The sequence below is a fragment of the Littorina saxatilis genome, linkage group LG10 (assembly GCF_037325665.1).
Source record: "Littorina saxatilis isolate snail1 linkage group LG10, US_GU_Lsax_2.0, whole genome shotgun sequence".
NCBI classification, from domain to species: Eukaryota; Metazoa; Mollusca; class Gastropoda; order Littorinimorpha; family Littorinidae; genus Littorina; species Littorina saxatilis.
In genome coordinates this window covers 31,168,508-31,188,571 of record NC_090254.1, presented here as the reverse complement: position 1 = coordinate 31,188,571, position 20,064 = coordinate 31,168,508, and the positions used below count along the sequence as shown (strand labels likewise).

The 20,064-nt window shown below is 41.0% G+C and overlaps 1 protein-coding gene across 5 annotated transcripts in view; it reads right to left on the bottom strand.

Annotated features, from left to right (window-relative positions):
- The window catches only part of LOC138978591 (uncharacterized), a 57,890-nt gene extending 38,129 nt beyond the window's left edge, over window positions 1-19,761 (bottom strand). Inside the window, exons 1-2 of one of the 5 annotated variants that reach the window (XM_070351346.1) lie at window positions 9,288-9,452; window positions 8,572-8,637 (exon numbers count right to left, since the gene is read on the bottom strand). The gene's annotated coding sequence lies outside the window, so the exon portion shown is untranslated. The other 4 variants (XM_070351347.1, XM_070351345.1, XM_070351348.1 and 1 more) reach the window with 4 other exon arrangements.
- Between the last annotated feature and the right edge of the window lie 303 nt (window positions 19,762-20,064).

Here is a 20,064-nt window from a genome sequence, read left to right as displayed (position 1 = left end):
TGTATAACAGCAAAACTAACATTAAAGCAAAAAAAACCAAAATCACTTACTCGCTGGATCCGTCGGTTGTCCTCGAGTTGACGTTAACAGCTTGAACACACCTGTAGGTTTCCATCCGTCCTTGGCTACACAATTTTAACTTGTCAACTATCACCGCCACCACGTGGCACTGGGACCAGCACTCAGATTGAGATCCCGAGGCGACATTCGACTCGGATAACATATCATCAATGTGCTGTCCAACATTCGCAAGAATGTCTCTTCTTTCGATATTAACTTGAACTAAGAAAACAAATAAACTTCGCTCACGCGGGAAAGTAGCGGCCGGCCATGTTCACACTCAATCTTGTTTACCGTAAGGAAAGCTATTAGAGTATTTCAAGTATATATGATGGCGTATTTTTAAAATGTAAAACTCATGGTTTGAGCTCATGCTGTATTTAATTGCAAATATACAAACAAAACTTACAATTAATTATCCTACTCCTATGTGAAAAAGTCAACAAATATGAATAATTTAGTTTCGCATTTGCAGGGTCATGTCACGCCGTTCCCGACGCTTGAACAGGGGACGTAACAAATGTTAAAATAATGATAATAAATTCAAGTTGTTATCTCCCGTAACTCTGCATATTTTTATCGACAGCAACATTGCGTCGGGCCGATGTCGGGGTTTATTACGTACATTTGCCGAGTTTTACACACAGTCAAAACGATATCGGCGCGACAACGGACGTCGACACACGACATTTGACGACGTCACCCGACTGAAATCGTCAGTCGGCCGACGAAACCTTGCTAGCTGGGTTAGAGCATGCCTACAGTTAGAGCATTCTTACAGTTAGAGCGTTCTTACAGTTAGAGCATTCTTACAGTTAGAGCATGCTTACAGTTAGAGCATGCTTACAGTTAAAGCATTCTTACAGTTAGAGCATGCTTACAGTTAGAGCATGCTTACAGTTAGAGCATGCTTACAGTTAGAGCATGCTTACAGTTAGAGCATGCTTACAGTTAGAGGATGCTCACAGTTAGAGCATGCTTACAGTTAGAGCATGCTGACAGTTAGAGCATTCTTACAGTTAGAGCATTCTTACAGTTAGAGCATTCTTACAGTTAGAGCATTCTTACAGTCAGAGCACTATTACAGTTAGAGCATGCTTACAGTTAGAGCATTCTTACAGTTAGAGCATGCTTACAGTTAGAGCATGCTTACAGTTAGAGCATTCTTACAGTTAGAGCATTCTTACAGTTAGAGCATTCTTACAGTTAGAGCATGCTTACAGTTAGAGCATTCTTACAGTTAGAGCATTCTTACAGTTAGAGCATTCTTACAGTTAGAGCATTCTTACAGTTAGAGCATTCTTACAGTTAGAGCATTCTTACAGTCAGAGCACTATTACAGTTAGAGCATTCTTACAGTTAGAGCATTCTTACAGTTAGAGAGCATTTTTACAGTTAGAGCATGCTTACAGTTAGAGCATGCTTACAGTTAGAGCATTCTTACAGTTAGAGCATTCTTACAGTTAGAGCATTCTTACAGTTAGAGCATGCTTACAGTTAGAACATTCTTACAGTTAGAGCATGCTTACAGTTAGAGCATGCTTACAGTTAGAGCATTCTTACAGTTAGAGCATGCTTACAGTTAGAGCATTCTTACAGTTAGAGCATTCTTACAGTTAGAGCATGCTTACAGTTAGAGCATGCTTACAGTTAGAGCATTCTTACAGTTAGAGCATTCTTACAGTTAGAGCATTCTTACAGTTAAAGCATTCTTACAGTTAGAGCATTCTTACAGTTAGAGCATTCTTACAGTTAGAGCATTCTTACAGTTAGAGCATGCTTACAGTTAGAGCATTCTTACAGTTAGAGCATTCTTACAGTTAGAGCATTCTTACAGTTAGAGCATGCTTACAGTTAGAGCATGCTTACAGTTAGAGCATGCTTACAGTTAGAGCATGCTTACAGTTAGAGCATTCTTACAGTTAGAGCATTCTTACAGTTAGAGCATGCTTACAGTTAGAGCATGCTTACAGTTAGAGCATTCTTACAGTTAGAGCATTCTTACAGTTAGAGCATGCTTACAGTTAGAGCATTCTTACAGTTAGAGCATGCTTACAGTTAGAACATTCTTACAGTTAGAGCATGCTTACAGTTAGAGCATTCTTACAGTTAGAGCATTCTTACAGTTAGAGCATGCTTACAGTTAGAGCATTCTTACAGTTAGAGCATTCTTACAGTTAGAGCATGCTTACAGTTAGAGCATTCTTACAGTTAGAGCATGCTTACAGTTAGAGCATGCTTACAGTTAGAGCATTCTTACAGTTAGAGCATGCTTACAGTTAGAGCATTCTTACAGTTAGAGCATTCTTACAGTTAGAGCATGCTTACAGTTAGAGCATTCTTACAGTTAGAGCATGCTTACAGTTAGAGCATGCTTACAGTTAGAGCATTCTTACAGTTAGAGCATTCTTACAGTTAGAGCATTCTTACAGTTAGAGCATGCTTACAGTTAGAGCATGCTTACAGTTAGAGCATTCTTACAGTTAGAGCATGCTTACAGTTAGAGCATGCTTACAGTTAGAGCATGCTTACAGTTAGAGCATTCTTACAGTTAGAGCATGCTTACAGTTAGAGCATTCTTACAGTTAGAGCATTCTTACAGTTAGAGCATTCTTACAGTTAGAGCATGCTTACAGTTAGAGCATGCTTACAGTTAGAGCATTCTTACAGTTAGAGCATATGCTTACAGTTAGAGCATGCTTACAGTTAGAGCATGCTTACAGTTAGAGCATTCTTACAGTTAGAGCATTCTTACAGTTAGATCATGCTTACAGTTAGAGCATTCTTATAGTTAGAGCATTCGTACAGTTAGAGCATTCTTACAGTTAGACACATACCCAAAATCTACAGCCCGGCTGTTTCTTTTTCCATGAGCTAATTTTACAGATTGACATAGGTATCAGTGACGATCACAATTGAACAAATAGTTTAATAAAGCCCCAGTCCGTCTCAAATGATTTACAGATCGATTTCAATCTTCTCATAAAAAAAGCAGTTCTAACCTTATCGAACACTCTTGCAATAGCATTTAATAGCATTAAATGACACAGTTCGTTTGAATGGCTATTTAGCTCGCGTAAACCACACACCTGTTTTCGTGGTTTATCTTACCCCTGAGCCATCGTGAACCCGTGTGATCCACTTTCCTTTTTTTTCTTCACAATTTAGTAGTCAGTTTGTGATTTCAATGCGACTCGCTGTATGTGCAATAGCACGTTATTGTGTACCTCTGAATCTAAAACGCAACAAACGGCTGCAAGTCACACGAACTTTATCGGCGGCGGTTGGCTTCAAAGAGCAAGCGCTATGCAGAAAATTCGTCTGATACGAGAACCACGACCTTGCGTGACCCTGCGTTCGGGCTATCTTTTTTTTAACTTTCTAAACTTCGTATTGTTCTGATCATGTTTTCATGAAATTTTTTTGTTATGATTTAAGAATGTTTGTGTAACAAGCTGTCAATTTATTATTTAGATTTTAAAAGTTAGGTCTTGCGCCAAAACGCGCCGTCCGATTGTCTGATCAGACAATCCGAAAAAATAAATTCTTTGAACATTTTTCGCTCTTTACGGAGGGCACCTAGGATGTTCTCAAGCGGTGAGTGTTTAAACGAAAGGGTGTTTGTACTGTGTGCAAAAGCCTGACAGTATCAGTGATGGTTTACGGGAGGCTGACTGTGCGTTTAATGTATACAGGAAGCAAAAGGAAGTGGTTTGTGTGTTTGAATAATCTCTTACCACATGTAAACATTTTGACGAGATCTATGGCGGTTTACATGATGGTTCATACTGGGAGAAAGGTATCGCTAAAAGATCATATCAGAACCAGCTTAACAGTTACATTGGGGAGCATTCAATAAAAGTGTGCGAAGCAGACGATGTTTAAAAAAAACTCTCTCTCTCTCTTTCTCTTTTCTTTTCCGTTGCTGGAAAAGTTGCTCACCCATGGAAATATTAGGGCAAACAAACCAACGATCATGCAAACGATTTTCATCCCATTTAGAATTAGCTCCGATTTGTGTTTTCTGCACTATCCGCACGACCTTTTCGTTGGAATGTACACACACTGGAGCTGACAATTCATTGCCGATGTCATCCCGCTTCTCTCCGCACAGCGGATCGCCAACTACCGCTCGCTAGGCATTGGCTGACAGTGACTGTCACGTGGGTTTGTTTGTGGGTTCGTTATAAAACAGCTTCTTTGTGTGAACAAATGTGTGCACATTGCAAAAGCTTTCTTCAGTTCGGGACATTATTCTTGAAGATTACAAAACTGCTTTGCTCCCCCACCCTCCCATCTCCCCCTTTCACGGGAAAGGAGATAGAAAGTTGGGGACAAGCTGCAGAGCACTGTCATCGAGAACAGTACGTGCAGGGCCGTGTCCCTATAAAGGCAGCACTGGCGTCCAAACTTCAATGCCTTTTCTGCGTTTCTCATAGATCCTCCTCCCAAACCAAACGCTCCGCAAAAGAAAGATGTTTGTATACAATCAATAGACAACGGTCTGCTACAAGTTATAATTACTCCTTGAAAAAAATTTTCTCTCAAGTTTTCTTCTTAACGCCGGAAATGAACTAGACCGAAGTCTAAGTGCTCTTTTCTTTTTGAAGCAATGGTGTTGAGAGCACTCAAACAAATCTGGACAGAAGTAGCACAAAGTCCTTTTGATTTTCTGCTACAGGTTAATAACCAGTACGTGCACTTTCCATGGAGGGGGGTAGATAGGGATGGAGGGAGTGGAAGAGGACGATGAAATAAAGAACAGGATAAAGCGTTACCCCAGATCAAAGAAAGAAAGAAAAGAACACACAAAGAAAGAAAGAAAGGAACACACAAAGAAAGAAAGAAAAGAACACACAAAGAAAGAAAGAAAAGAACACACAAAGAAAGAAAGAAAAGAACACACAAAGAAAGAAAGAAAAGAACACACAAAGAAAGAAAGAAAAGAACACACAAAGAAAGAAAGAAAGGAACTCAAAAAGGAAGAAAGAAGACAGAGAGAGAGAGAGGGATAGAAAGGAAGAAACAAACAAACAAACGAAGGGGTCGAAAGAACCAACGAACAAGCAAGCAAACACTCAAGCAGGTGAGTAAGCAAGCAACCAAACAAACAACCAAACATAACCAATAATCAAACAATGATTGCTTAAAATAAGCATTATATGCTTGAGTATGTAATCATCCATGCATTGTTCTTGTCATGATTAAAATTGAATAAAGTTTTGTTTAAACCAAACAAACAAACCAGGTACAGGCGAATGTGCCCTGGTGACCACCTACCTCTCAGTAACGACCACCCACACTCTGTCTGAACGTGCACCCATCTTTAAATTCCCTCCTTAATGAGGCTTAATTCAGAGGTCTTCAAACAGGGTTTCTACTCTTTTTACCCAGCGTTTTGGCTCTAAGCTTACTGTTCGCTTTCTTTGTACAAATTGAAATCCTGTTGTAAAATAAGACATTTCTGCGAATTCCAACATTATACATATGTTGTGTCTGAATGAAAAACAAGCAACAACACACAAAAAACAGAAAAATCTGTTTAATGCAAATTGGGTTCATTTTACGGCTGCACGATTTTTGCAAGCCGTTTATGTAACTAGTCTTGGTGAAAAAGTTGCAGTGCATTAGGTTTTAAAATGTGTGTTCCACATTTTGACTTGTTTTGATTTTGTGACTTGTTTCCTGATGATGAGAGGGCCGACATACATCCTGAACAAGGCAGCGACAAGCTGTCGAAATATTGATTAAGAATGTACCAAACCTGGTTACTGATGTGTTCTCTTTTTGTTTGAAGGCATAATCAGCTTCGCGTAAACCATCAGTTTCTGGTCACAGACACTGTCAGGCTTTTACACACAGTACAAACACCCTTTCGTTTAAACACTCACCGCTTGAGAACATCCTAGGTGCCCTCCGTAAAGAGCGAGCATTTTTCAAAGAATTTATTTTTGCGTGGCCAGCCGGATTGTCTAGTTACCACAATCGGACGCCTCGTTTTGGCGCTGGAACTAATTTTTAAAATTAAAAAAAAAAGATTTATTTTTTCATCAAGACAAGATCAGTACAACTCGAAGTTTTGAAAGTTTGAAAAAAAGGGATCCCGGAAGCAGGCCACGCAAGGTCGTGTTTCTCAAAGCAGACGAATTTTCTGCATATCGCTTGCGTCTTTGAAGCCAACCGCCGCCGATAAGTTCGTGTGACTCGCAGTCGATTGTTGCATTTTAGATTCAGAGGTACACAATAACGTGCTATTGCAGATACAGCGAGTCGCATTGAAATCACAAACTGATGACGACATTGTGAAAAAAGGGATGGCCCAGGGGTAAAATAAACCACGAAATCTGGTTTGTGGTTTACGCAAGCTAAATAGCCATTAAAACGAACTGTGTCATTTAATGCTGTTAAATGCTATTGCAAGGTTAGAACTGCTTTTTTTTTCGTGAGAAGCTTTAAATCGTTCTGTAAACCACTTGAGACAGACTGGGGCTTTAAGTGTTAGGATGACATTGTGAACACAAAAAAACAAAACACAAAACACAAACCTTACCACTTTGCTTATCAGTGAAATACTGTAAGGGATGTGACATTAATATTTCTTTATGACAGGAGAGGCAATTCACTGCTAATTGGTTTTACATTATGACTATTCATTTGCTTGTCTGTTGGTCAAATTGTAGTGTACTTATTTGTTTTTGCTTCTTAGCAGAATACTAAGACAGTGAAAATCTGTTGTTTGATCTCAGTGTACTTTTTGTGGCCTACGAAGTTTACATCTATAGAAAATCATGATCGACGCTTTAAAGATGGCTGCCATTCAATCACAAGCAGACATTTTTATTTTAAATTTGGGCCAGGTTTTTCAAATCTTGTGGTAACCAGGATATAATTGTTTTTTGTTCTCTCTGGGCTTGACGATCAAGATCCATTTTGTATGCCTCTTTTCCATGGGATGCCTTTGGACTAAATGATTATAAGGATTGACCTTTGGATTTTGCTTATTATGGGTAATGTGACGTCATAGGCCGACTAAAACTCCTATGTAGGCCGCCGATCAAGATTTCAAAAGTCTGCATGTTAGTGTGCGTTCAACTGTAACAAAAAAGGATTTCAAAGTAAAATGGATCGATATGTTGATGTTATTTATATGATACGAACATAATGACAAGCACCTTGATCAACCTGATTTTAAAGTGATCGACCGGCTCTGTGTTGGCGATAGATAGATACGTGAGTGATGATTGAATCTAGAATCGCACGAGTATCACCGAGAGCAAGAAAAGGGCCATGGGATGCATTAATTGTCTCGGGCTGACCGAGAGCCAGAAAAGGGCCATGTGTTACATTGTCTCTGACTGACCGAGAGCAAGAAAAGGGTCATGTGTTACATTGTCTCGGACTGACCGAGAGCAAGAAAAGGGTCATGTGTTACATTGTCTCGGGCTGACCGAGAGCCAGAAAAGGGCCATGTGTTACATTGTCTCGGATTGACCGAGAGCCAGAAAAGGGCCATGTGTTACATTGTCTCTGACTGACCGAGAGCAAGAAAAGGGTCATGTGTTACATTGTCTCGGACTGACCGAGAGCCAGAAAAGGGCCATGTGTTATATTGTCTCTGACTGACCGAGAGCAAGAAAAGGGCCATGTGTTACATTGTCTCGGACTGACCGAGAGCCAGAAAAGGGCCATGTGTTACATTGTCTCGGACTGACCGAGAGCCAGAAAAGGGCCATGTGTTACATTGTCTCGGACTGACCGAGAGCAAGAAAAGGGCCATGTGTTACATTGTCTCGGACTGACCGAGAGCAAGAAAAGGGCCATGTGTTACATTGTCTCGGACTGACCGAGAGCCAGAAAAGGGCCATGTGTTACATTGTCTCGGACTGACCGAGAGCCAGAAAAGGGCCATGTGTTACATTGTCTCGGCCTGACAACTGGGCATTGGTAAATCAGGCTAGTTTCGATGTTTGTTTCCCTTTCTTTCTTTTGCAGTGTGTATCATCCTCGAGATGTTATTCTTAGGCGGCTTGCTGTTCCCCGAAAACATACGAACGATTTTGTGTTGCCATTAAAGAGAATACAGAAGTATGACATTGTGTTTTGGTCAAGCGCACATACACAGACAGGAAGAAACATGGAAGAAAGAAGAACATGTACATCTCCTCCTCGGCAACAAAAACAAACAAACAAACAAAGAAACAAAGAAATAAAAAACCCAGTGACAAATGAAAATGAAAATGAAAATGAAAAAGAAACAAAGAAACAAAGAAAGAAAGAAAAAAATACACGACACGAAAAAACAACCAAAAAAACAACACACAACCAACACATCAGCCAAACAACTTACCAAAAAGTAAGCTAATTACATTTGGAAAAATCAGCAAAATGGTTTAAGAGGTTAAAGAACCAATTACTACCCTCCACCCCCATTATTTTTCGCTCAACTGGATCAAGTAACTTAGTAGGCAAAAATCGAAAAGTTAGCAAAACAAAGAAGAAATTGACGCTTACTTGTCTGAACTCCTCGCCGTCTATTCTCCAGCAAGACAACTCCGTGCCTCCTCTGACTGTCGCATCCTTACCATTCCACACACCAAAACCAAAACATACCGACAACGCACTTTTACTTTCTGCGCACCCACACAATGGAATTCTCTCCCCTTTCACATCCGCCACTCTCAGTCACCCCAAGCATTCAAACGAGCACTTAAAACACACCTCTTCAAGAAATACAACCCCTGATTTTGTTTTTCTCAGTCCATCAGTAGGCTACATGTAGTGTATTTGTTGTTTTAGTGATAATGTGATAATGTATATAAACATCAAGGGCTGTTTTCAGAATTGTTGATAACATGTTCTGTTTGATTAAGGGTATTCAGCTGGTATTTCCTTGTTTTCACTACCTATTATATTCATGTTTTTATTACTTAGTTAGTGGAAGATTTTTTTGTAATGTATGTTTGATGGTGTATGCTTTTAATTAAGCGTTGTTGTAAATGTAAATGCTTGTATAACTGTGTTTTAATTTTAATTGTGTCAAGCGCAAAGAGCATAATTGTAAAGTTATGATGTTGCGCTATATAAATGCTCATTTATTATTATTATTATTATTATATCAAGACTAGTAACCAACCAAAAAATCAACTATCCAACGCACCAACCAAATTCAGAAAGAAAAAGTAAGAGAGCAAAACATTCTAATAATTATGCAGAAAATAAATACATACCCGCGAGAAGATACATCATGAATGTCGGTGCAACCACTCATTCAGTTTGAGCCAAGCGAGCAACTGAGCTGTTCTTTTAAGCAGTCATGCAAGAACAGCAACAAAAAGAGCAGCTCAACAACCTACTGGCCAACCAAAGTTAGAGCAAAAGATCACAAGTTTACAGAAATAAACACCAACCCGTGGGAAGATTCACACCGCATTGGGACTATTGGTGCAGTCACTCAGCCCGCCTCTCCCTCAACGCTCATCACAACGGCTTACGTTGCGCAGGGGGGGGGGGGGGAGGGGGAATGTTATAGCGGTTGCGAAGAATACGACCGGATACTCAGTACGGAACCGAGAAAAGAACACGAGATTTTTCTCGTCTGAAAACTACTGGTGTCACATCCAGTTTGTCCCTCATTGGGGACCGTTCCAGGGGGCAGAGCGCATGATACACAGGCATAAAAATGACTTAATCTTTGTCTCGGTTCCGTACTGAATATATGGTCGTTATACCCGCAACCTCCATTCTGATGTAATGACGTAATGCTACACCAGTGAACCACTCGTACTGTTCTGCACGCCTGGGGAAGCTGTACGCCGGGTTCAATGCCTATCGCCCGCGCCGCTGACAATTTGAGGCAAGAGAAGACGGATCGAAGGTAAATGCTCGCACAAATTGAGTTAGAATGCGTGAACTGCTTTTCGTATAGGCCTATTGGCAATTTTAAGGTGGCAACTGCAGAAACCCTATCTCTATTAAATACGTGAAATTTTTCCATATACTGCCATATCTGTATAAGAAGTTGGGACTTACTTTTGTTCCAATCGTATGTCAGAGCACCTGGAGCACCGTGATAAAGCTAATTAAGTATTTTCTCATCCAGATGGACGTGTCTGTAGTGACATTAGAGAGATTTTTGGACGTGGGTGTCGTTGCCCCCTTTGTATACCCCTTATGCCAGACGGATTTATTCTACACCGCAAGTAATTATCAATCACACATTAACCAACATTCGAGAGTGAACACTGTGATAAGTGTATTCAAAAATAAAAACCTCCCATCCCCCCTCTATAGCCCCTAGTCTCCCATTCTACCCTCTCTCTTCCTCTAATCCCCACTGCCCATCTCCCATCCCCTTACCTCCCATCCTACCCCCCCCCCCCCCAGTATTAGTCAAAATTGTATGTTATGTTCCCCCTACGTTGTGGAGGCCCAGCGCATGCAAACAAAAATGGTAGTCGTGGTCAATTAGTGAACTCTACTCATTTCGTCTGAAGATATTCACAAATGTACCATCTCCGTTATACAGCCTGCCAAACTTTCGTTGTGAACACATGTGTTTTTGTGGAGGTGCATATATCTATGGTTGGAAATATTACGCCCCGTACAATCAATTTGGGTACGTAAAGTCTTTCTTTCTGGCTGCAATTTTAAGTCCCGGGTACGTCATACGTATTCAGAAAACCATGGGTTTGTTTATTGTTTCCCCTTTGACGTATGCATGTGTGTGTGTGTGTGTGTGTGTGTGTGTGTGTGTGTGTGTGTGTGTGTGTGCGTGCGTGCGTGCGTGCATGTGTGTGTGTGTGTGTGTGTGTGTGTGTGTGTGTGCACTCGAAGACGCTGACACCGTAAATATTTTACATTGACACTTTTATTTTGCCTGACTTCAAAAAGTCGATTCCAACATGTATTTTTCCCGCTATTTTAGGTATTTGTGTTTTATTCCTGTTTTTATACCCGTTGGCCTTGGGGACTTTCCTCAATGACTTGATCAAAACAACAACCATGCAACTAAGTAAACATTGGAAATAATGCCCCTAGCTGTGTTCAGTGGCACATAGCCGAAGGTATTCAAGACAGATCGAATAGCAAGGAAAGAAAAGGCGATATATATTGACAACGTGACAAAAAGCCTCATTCAAAGTTTTCATTGTCGATTTTTGGCTCACGTAAGTGTAGCCTTTGCGATGCTAAACTTTGTCTGTCTGTGCGTGCGTGCCTGCGTATGTATGTATGTATGTATGTATGTATGTATGTATGTATGTATGTATGTAAGTATGTATGTATGTATGTATGTATGTATGTATGTATGTATGTATGTATGTATGTATGTATGTATGTATGTATGTATGTATGTATGTATGTATGTATGTATGTATGTATGTATGTATGTATGTATGTATGTATGTATGTATGTATGTATGTATGTATGTATGTATGTATGTATGTATGTATGTCTGTGGTAGAAACTTTAACATTTGACTAAACACCGAAATACTCATTTCACCTGGTTATTTTTCAAGCACCATCTTCAAAATATTGAAGCAATGATCAACATTGTGTCGGCATGTGTGTAGTTAAAGCGTGTATCCAAAGAAAACGGGTGGTAGGGGTTTTTGAGGGGGTACAAGCAGTTGACTGGTTTGCGTCTTGTGTGGTATGTAGACCAGGTCAGATGTCAAGGCCAGGTCAGGGGTCGCGCGAAGGATTGTAATATACATAGATTCACTTCTCCAGTTCTCACCTCTGCATTCGCCGATTCGGGGAAGACGATTTCATGTTGTTCGGTTTCTAAGCTCCAGAAAAGTAAATAAAGAAGATACCAAAGGGAGATTTCCTACAATTTGATCTGCACAGCGTTTTTCCAATGTCCACGCGAGGAAGAGCTGTCGAAAGCGCAGTGTCGATCTGGCAGTCGTATCCCGGTAAGTACAGAGACAGACCTAGTGTCTCCCACTCTGATAACGTGTCACCTACTGTTAATCCGTTTTGTTTTAATTTTTACATTTAGTCAAGTTTTGACTAAATGTCTTAACGTAGAGGGGGAATCGAGACGAGGGTCGTGGTGTATGTGTGTGTGTGTGTGTGTGTGTGTGTGTGTGTGTGTGTGTGTGTGTGTGTGTGTGTCTGTCTGTCTGTGCGTGTGTGTGTGTAGAGCGATTCAGACCAAACTACTGGACCGATCTTTATGAAATTTGACATGAGAGTTTCTGGGAATGATATCTCCGGACGTTGTTTTCTTTTTTTCGATACATACCTTTGATGACGTCATATCCGGCTTTTTGTAAAAGTTGAGGCGGCACTGTCACACCCTCATTTTTCAATCAAATTGATTGAAATTTTGGCCAAGCAATCTTCGACAAAGGCCGGACTTCGGTATTGCATTTCAGCTTGGTGGTTTAAAAATTAATTAATGACTTTGGTCATTAAAAATCTGAAAATTGTAAAAAAAAAAAAAATTTTTTAAACGATCCAAATTTACGTTCATCTTATTCTTCATCATTTTCTGATTCCATAAACATATAAATATGTTATATTCGGATTAAAAACAAGCTCTGAAAATTAAAAATATTAAAATTATTATTAAAATAAAATTTCCGAAATCGATTTAAAAATAATTTCATCTTATTCCTTGTGGGTTCCTGATTCCAAAAACATATAGATATGATATGTTTGGATTAAAAACACGCTCAGAAAGTTAAAAAGAATAGAGATAAAAAAAAAAGCGTGCTATCCTTCTCAGCGCAACTACTACCCCGCTCTTCTTGTCAATTTCACTGCCTTTGCATCGAGCGGTGGACTGACGATGCTACGAGTATACGCTCTTGCTGTAAAAATGCAGTGAGTTCAGTTTCATTCTGTTAGTTCGACAGCTTGACTAAATGTTGTAATTTCGCCTTACGCGACTTGTTTTTTTTATTTCAGCGGACACGGATGTCAAACACAGTGCTAGGCAGTCACCTCTAGTGAAATGAGTTGATCTAAAGGGGTGGGTCTAAAGTGCCTGTAATGTTTGGATGTCTTTGTTCTTGGTTCGGTTTATGTGAATTTCAAGACTTGCAATAGAGTCTCAAGTTTACTCTGCCCGTATAAAACTGTCCACCATTTACTTGAACATGCAGATATAAGGAAACGGAATGAATCTGTTCTCAAAGTCAAAATGATCACGATTTTGCCTCAGATTCATAACATGCACTGTCATGGTTTTGTCTGTACAATTTGGTAAGACTTACCTTGCAACAACTTCCTTGAACTTGAAAGACAGTTTTTGAATGCTAGATCTGTATCGCGTTTCATTCAAGACTCTATCCTCTCTTTGATTGTACTGTTTGCTGTTTATACGCACTATCATGATTCGCTATGTAACGTTTGGTAAGCTTACCTTGCAACAGCTTCCTTGTCTTTGTTGGCATTTTCTTTCAAGACAGTACAACGTAAGATTACATTCTTTCAGACAGAAGGTAGAATGCGAGTTTTGAGACAACGATAGTCGTCCAAAGAAAGCTTGCTGTGGAATTTGTTTGTAAATAATGGTACATGTGATTCTGTATTTTTCTGCGGTTAATGTTAATGGTTTCTTTTTTCCTCTGTTGTTTTTTTCCTCCTGAGTTGATCGTTATCATTAAAACAAGACCCTCAGAGAGTACCTCCGTTGCTCCTTAAAATGGACTGTGAATAGTGTGTTGGCTGTGTTGACCGTCAGAATCATTTTAAGAACCAGGCTGCTGCAGTCAGTTGACATGTTTCGCATATTGTAGGGTTACCATGCTGCATAGGTAAAGTGGCTTGTATAACCTGACTATTCTGTTTAGTTTCAAAACACTGTTTATATTTTTGTAGGTTGTAGTCATCATAACTAATCGCATTTTGCCATTTGTTTCAGAAAGGAGGTTAACCTACAACAAGATCGACGCTATCTATCTATCTATATATATATACGACTAGTGTCTGTCTGTCTGTCTGTTCGCGATGCACGGCCAAAGTTCTCGGTGGATCTTTTTCAAATTTGGACACCGTATACACCCCGGACACAACCTCATCGATGAGATATTTCAACACGTGCTCTCAGCGCGCAGCGCTGTGCGCGCTGAACCGATTTTGTTTTTTTTGGTCTGGATCCACTACCAGTAACTCTTCCTTATCTTCTCCAGTGTTTTCAGCCGCGATTATCTCCCTTCCTCCGTGTGGCGTCAATCCATATTCCCGTTACTACGTTACTATTTTTAGAAGGTCACTGCACGTTACTATTTTTAGAAGGTCTCCAGTGTTTTGCGCGTTTATATCCTTTCTTTCGTGCGCCGGCAAAGCCGGCGTACACCCGGCAAAGCCGGGTCCCAGGCGCAGCCTGGTATTCGGCTCTACTTCTTCCCGGCGAAGCCGGTACCCGGCGAAGCGGGTAATCATCTTGTGTCAAATATGCCTCAGCCACATGAAGACTTCCGAATTTTGATCCACTCGTCATGGTGACAAGTCTTGGTGAAAAGTATAGGACTGAGGACAGCAGTGGAAAAACTTGAGTGGCCACATGGCAGCTACCTATTGCTTTATAGTGTCTGCAGTGCAAAAGACAGATAAGCTGATGGTAGATTTGCAAATGAACACAGTACCCTCAGATCTACTATTGATTTACGACGGGCACGCAACAATCCAGGGCAGAGAACACTGCCGCGTTGTAATCCAGCTCTTCATTTGTTTCAGGAAAGGACGTCCTTACAACTGGAATTAACATTACAACTCTCTGATACCAAGACATAGTGCATAGTGTACTCTAAACAAGAGGTTGTGCTACCACAGGAACATCCTGATAATTGAGTGGGACAGGATTAAAAAGCTTCCCATGGCTGCAGTGAGGAAGTACATGATTTTTCTGTCATTGTCTTTAATACCTTTCACACAGCCAGTACATGAGAGATAATGGTCAATGGTCTTCTTGGTGACCGTTCATGCCCAAGCACACGGAGCTAATGGCCAGCAGGACAACGTGTCACTGGAAAATAGCATAGACTTCGGAGTGCGAGGACCAGGGAAAATAACCTCATGTAAAGCTGTGTTAGTGTGACCATATCTTTAACTCTTAGTCGTATGATCATTCCAATAATATATCTTGATACGCAAGCTCTAACTGTAGATAAGCTTGCCATGATAATTATGCTGATGCAGTTTAAAAGTGTGTCTGTGTGTACGTGCGTGCGTGTGCGGTTTTGTGTATGTGGATGTGTGTGTGTGTGTGTGTGTGTGTGTGTGTGTGTGTGTGTGTATGTGTGTGTGTATGTGTGTGTGTATGTGTGTGTGTGTGTGTGTGTGTGTGAGGATTGCACAAGATTTCCTTCAGGGACAACTGCACCAACACAGTCATTTTATCTGTTTGCCATCTTTTGAAAATTATACATGGAGTTGATTTGATGCGTTAGTTTTAACTGTGTGTGCGTGTGTGTGTGTGTGTGTGTGTGTGTGTGTGTGTGTGTGTGTGTGTGTGTGTGTGTGTGTGTGTGTGTGTGTGTGTGACGGAGTGAGTGAGTTTGTGTTACTGTTTGTTGATTTCTTACGGGAGCCTTGAAGGCTTCGCCTCTTGTTCTGCTTGTCTTAGAGCTGAAGAGGTACAGAAATTAATTACATAATCCAGTAACCGTTTCTGACTCTGTACATATTCTAGCCAGGCTGTTGATTGTTCGTTATGTGACCAAGAGGAATGATCCTCTCAACCCCTCTCAACCCCTCTCAAAGTCTTGACAGATCAGCACTAATGTACATGTTATTTGAAGTCTTGACAGATCAGCACTAATGTACATGTTATTTGAAGTCTTGACAGATCTGCACTAATGTACATGTTATTTGAAGTCTTGACAGATCAGCACTAATGTACATGTTATTTGAAGTCTTGACAGATCTGCACTAATGTACATGTTATTTGAAGTCTTGACAGATCTGCACTAATGTACATGTTATTTGAAGTCTTGACAGATCTGCACTAATGTACATGTTATTTGAAGTCTTGACAGATCTGCACTAATGTACATGTTATTTGAAGTCTTGACAGATCTGCACTAATGTACATGTTATTTGAAGTCTTGACAGATCTGCACTAATGTACATGTTATTTGAAGTCTTGACAGATCTGCACTAACTTCGACAAGCGCTTCGAACTGTACCCACGGAATACGCGCTATATAAGCTTCATATTGATTGATTGATTGAATGTACTTGTTATTTGAAGTCTTGACAGCTCTGCACTAATGTACATGTTATTTGAAGTTTTAACAGATCTGCACTAATGTACATGTTATTTGAAGTCTTGACTGCTCTGCACTAATGTACATGGTATTTGAAGTCTTGACAGATCTGCACTAATGTACATGTTATTTGAACTTGCAGGGGTGGACGAGGGGAGGGGGTGCACAGGGGGCACGTGCCCCCCCCCCCCCCCCCCGAAAAAAAAAAGAAGAAGAAGAAAAAAAAAAGATTTTTCTATGCTGATTCTATGACCATTTCTAAGTTCAAATGGCACCAGATGGCACCATTTTGCTTCTTTGGGCAAAAAATTTTTCCGGGAGGGCATGCCCCCGGACCCCCCTAGCAAATTCGGGCGCTTCGCGCCCATCACATTCACTTTCGATTCAAAGTGCCCCCCCCCCCTTACAAAGCAACTGATCCGCCCCTGTGAAGTCTTGACAGCTCTGCTCTAATGTACATGTTATTTGAAGTCTTGACAGCTCTGCACTAATGTATGTACATGTTATTTCAAAGTCTTAACAGAAGAGAGACAGACCAAAAAATCCTGTATCAATAAAATATTTTAGCCAGCCTTCGTAGATTTCCAGTACGAGGTGTGGACACATAAACACAACGTGTGTCTGCCCAAACTCACAACCTCGCTCTACACAAGTTTGCAATCCATTCCTGACCTAAAACGATCTTTGGATTGCCACGTCCGTCTTTGAAATGTATCCAAGAACACACTTCACAAAAACTTAAAAGAACACTATTAGTATTCACACACACACACACACACACACACACACACACACACACACATACACACACACACACACACACGCGCGCGCACACACACGCACACACACACACACACACACATCATTACCCTCGTCTTGATTGCCAGTCTACCAGAATACATTTAGTCAAATCTTGACTTTCAATGAAGAAAACTAACAGCAGAAAATACAATGAAGTGCAAATGTATGTAATTTATGCTGTGTAAAGTAGACAGAAATGTAGAACCTTTTCCCATTTGAACCATTCCCTCAATCAGCCATACTTTTATTTGCATTCGTGTCTCGTAATGGATTGTTAGCAGATTAGAATATCGAATAGCTTCGTAAAAATCACATTCTTCATATCCCCTGTGCATGTTACGTGCCTTTTTGTGTCAACTCCGTGCCGCTCTCATCAGTTCAAATTAATGATATTTAGGACATGAATAACAATCTTCGTGCGGTATGCACATGTGTGTTCTCGCACGCGCACTTGTGTGTGTGTGTATGTGTGTGTGTGTATGTGTGTGTGTGTGTGTGTCTGTCTGTCTGGCTGGTTGGCTGTCTGGCTGGCTGTCTGGCTGGCTGGCTGTGTCTAGACATGGACACAGACATAGACATGTCTATATCTATATCAGTGACTGTTTCTGTTTGTCTGTATAAATAAGTGTCTGTGTTTTTTTCTTAGTCAGTTTATATTTGTTTGTTTGGAGTTGTTTGATTTTGTGCGTGTTGGTGCATTTCTTTGGGGGGGGGGGGGGGGAGGGGGGTTGTTGTTTTTGTTCCCGAGGACAGAAAAGAAAATACAATCACCCCCGGAGTTTTCTAGTACCCCCAACAGTCAGATATCAATCAGTCAGTAATCATCTGCTTACACTAGTCCAACGTCTCTCACAAACCTTACTTCTGATGCCCCAACAACCAATCCATAACGGTTTTTTAATACATTATAACTCACCACCAAACACACGCCGGGGGAGGTGTACGCCTGGTTTGATGCCTATCGCCTTCTCAGCTTGGTCTCGCAGTAATTTCTTGTACAAATGCAGGTATGTTACTGCATTAAAGACACATTTGGTTGGCTAAATTGCAAGTGAATCGATTAACAGTTACATAAAACGTGATGCATAGATACTCCTCAATGCAGCTACGTCACAAAATATGTGTACTTATACCTTTGTGTGAAAGTAGAGTACGTTTTGTGGTGGTAAGTGCGGCATTATGGATTACATTTCGGCCATTTACTTTTCCCTGGAATTATACACTACACTAGCCAAAACAAGCCGGTTTACATTCACAATATTGCATCATGTATTCCCTGTGTTGTGTTATTTTGGTTATGCTGTACAATGACGCACTGCGACACAATACGGCCTTTAATAACAGTATTCTTCAAATATTGGAATACGGCGCCATATACCCCTTCACAAAACTTAGTGAACGCTTCCATTCCCAGTGGGTAAACGCTTCTGTAACCTTCAGTTTGTGCGTTATGTGCTTAACTCGTGCAACGAAACGGATCTAGCATGTTACGATCGGGCAAATCTGTATATAAGTTGGAAATCCGAATATATCATATCGACAAATTTTCAAACTGACACGTCTTATTCTCATTCCTCACAAACAATAGGGTGGAATGGGGTTTCTGAGGAGAGGTAGCACCTATGTAAACCTGGCAGCAGCTCCCCCTTTGGGGATGGACGGGAACACTGGTCCTCATTCAACACTCAACTCTCATTTCTGGCTCCAAGAAAGCTGTTAGGGATGACAGTGGCCACACCCCTGTACACCGCTTCTGCTGGTGGGCTAAACGAAGTGAGGGGCCGATGTGTTCTACTCATCGTTGGGCAGACCGAGCTCAACAGCCTTAATTGTCAGGCAGTCGATTTGGGGGAGGGACCCCCGATAAACGTCCATTCTTGAAAGCGGAGGTGCAGGACCCATGCTGTGCCTACACCACGCACCAAACGATTCAGCGAACGAAAAGAAGATCCCCCAACCCATCCAGCCCCATATCACGGCATTCTATCAATAGTTACATGCACACAATTTAGAAATAAGAGAAACACACGTAAACATGGGGATATCATCTGCGTACTTTCGTTCTATGAATCGCCCAAAGAGCAAAAGCACGCGCGCTTGAACACAAATACACCTTCATCTTGATTCCCATGTGTTCCCAAATACATACAATTCAATATAGACTGGTTGTAAAAACAATTTAAGAAAGAAATTATGAAAGAAAGAAAGTCGAAAACACACACACACACACACAAACACACACACACACAAACACACACACACACACCGTCACACTCACACACACACCGTCACACACACACACCGTCACACACACACACACACACAACACACACACTACACGCGCACACACGCACGGACACACACACATACATACCGTTACACACATACACACATACACAAACAATGCACGCGCGCGCACACACACACACACACACACACACAAACCAAACACACACACACACACTCACGCATGCACGCACGCACGCACGCACACACACACACACACACACACAAACACACACACACACACTCACGCACGCACGCACACACACACACACACATACACACACACACACACACACAAACACACACACACACACACACACACACACACAGACAGAGGGTGAAAGGAGTGATACATTATGACCTACCTTTCTTCTTTGTCATTGGAGAAACCTAGCAGCGGAGGGTCGGCGATGATGGTGGGTTCGTGTCGTCAGAATACGTGCACACTAAAAGAGCAAGCACTTAACATTAACGACTTTAACACAGTCATGCACAGTGTCTGCTGTCAGGATTTCATGGCTAGTATTTGCACTTCCGCCGAATCCGCATACGTACGCACTTTAAATCTAGGCCGCCAATTGAAAAAAAAAGAAGCAAACAGAGCAGAGTGTTCGTCGTGGAAATATCCTTTTTTATTTACAGGCAAAACACGGCCTCCCATTGACAAGTTCGTCGTGAAAACTGCTAGTTT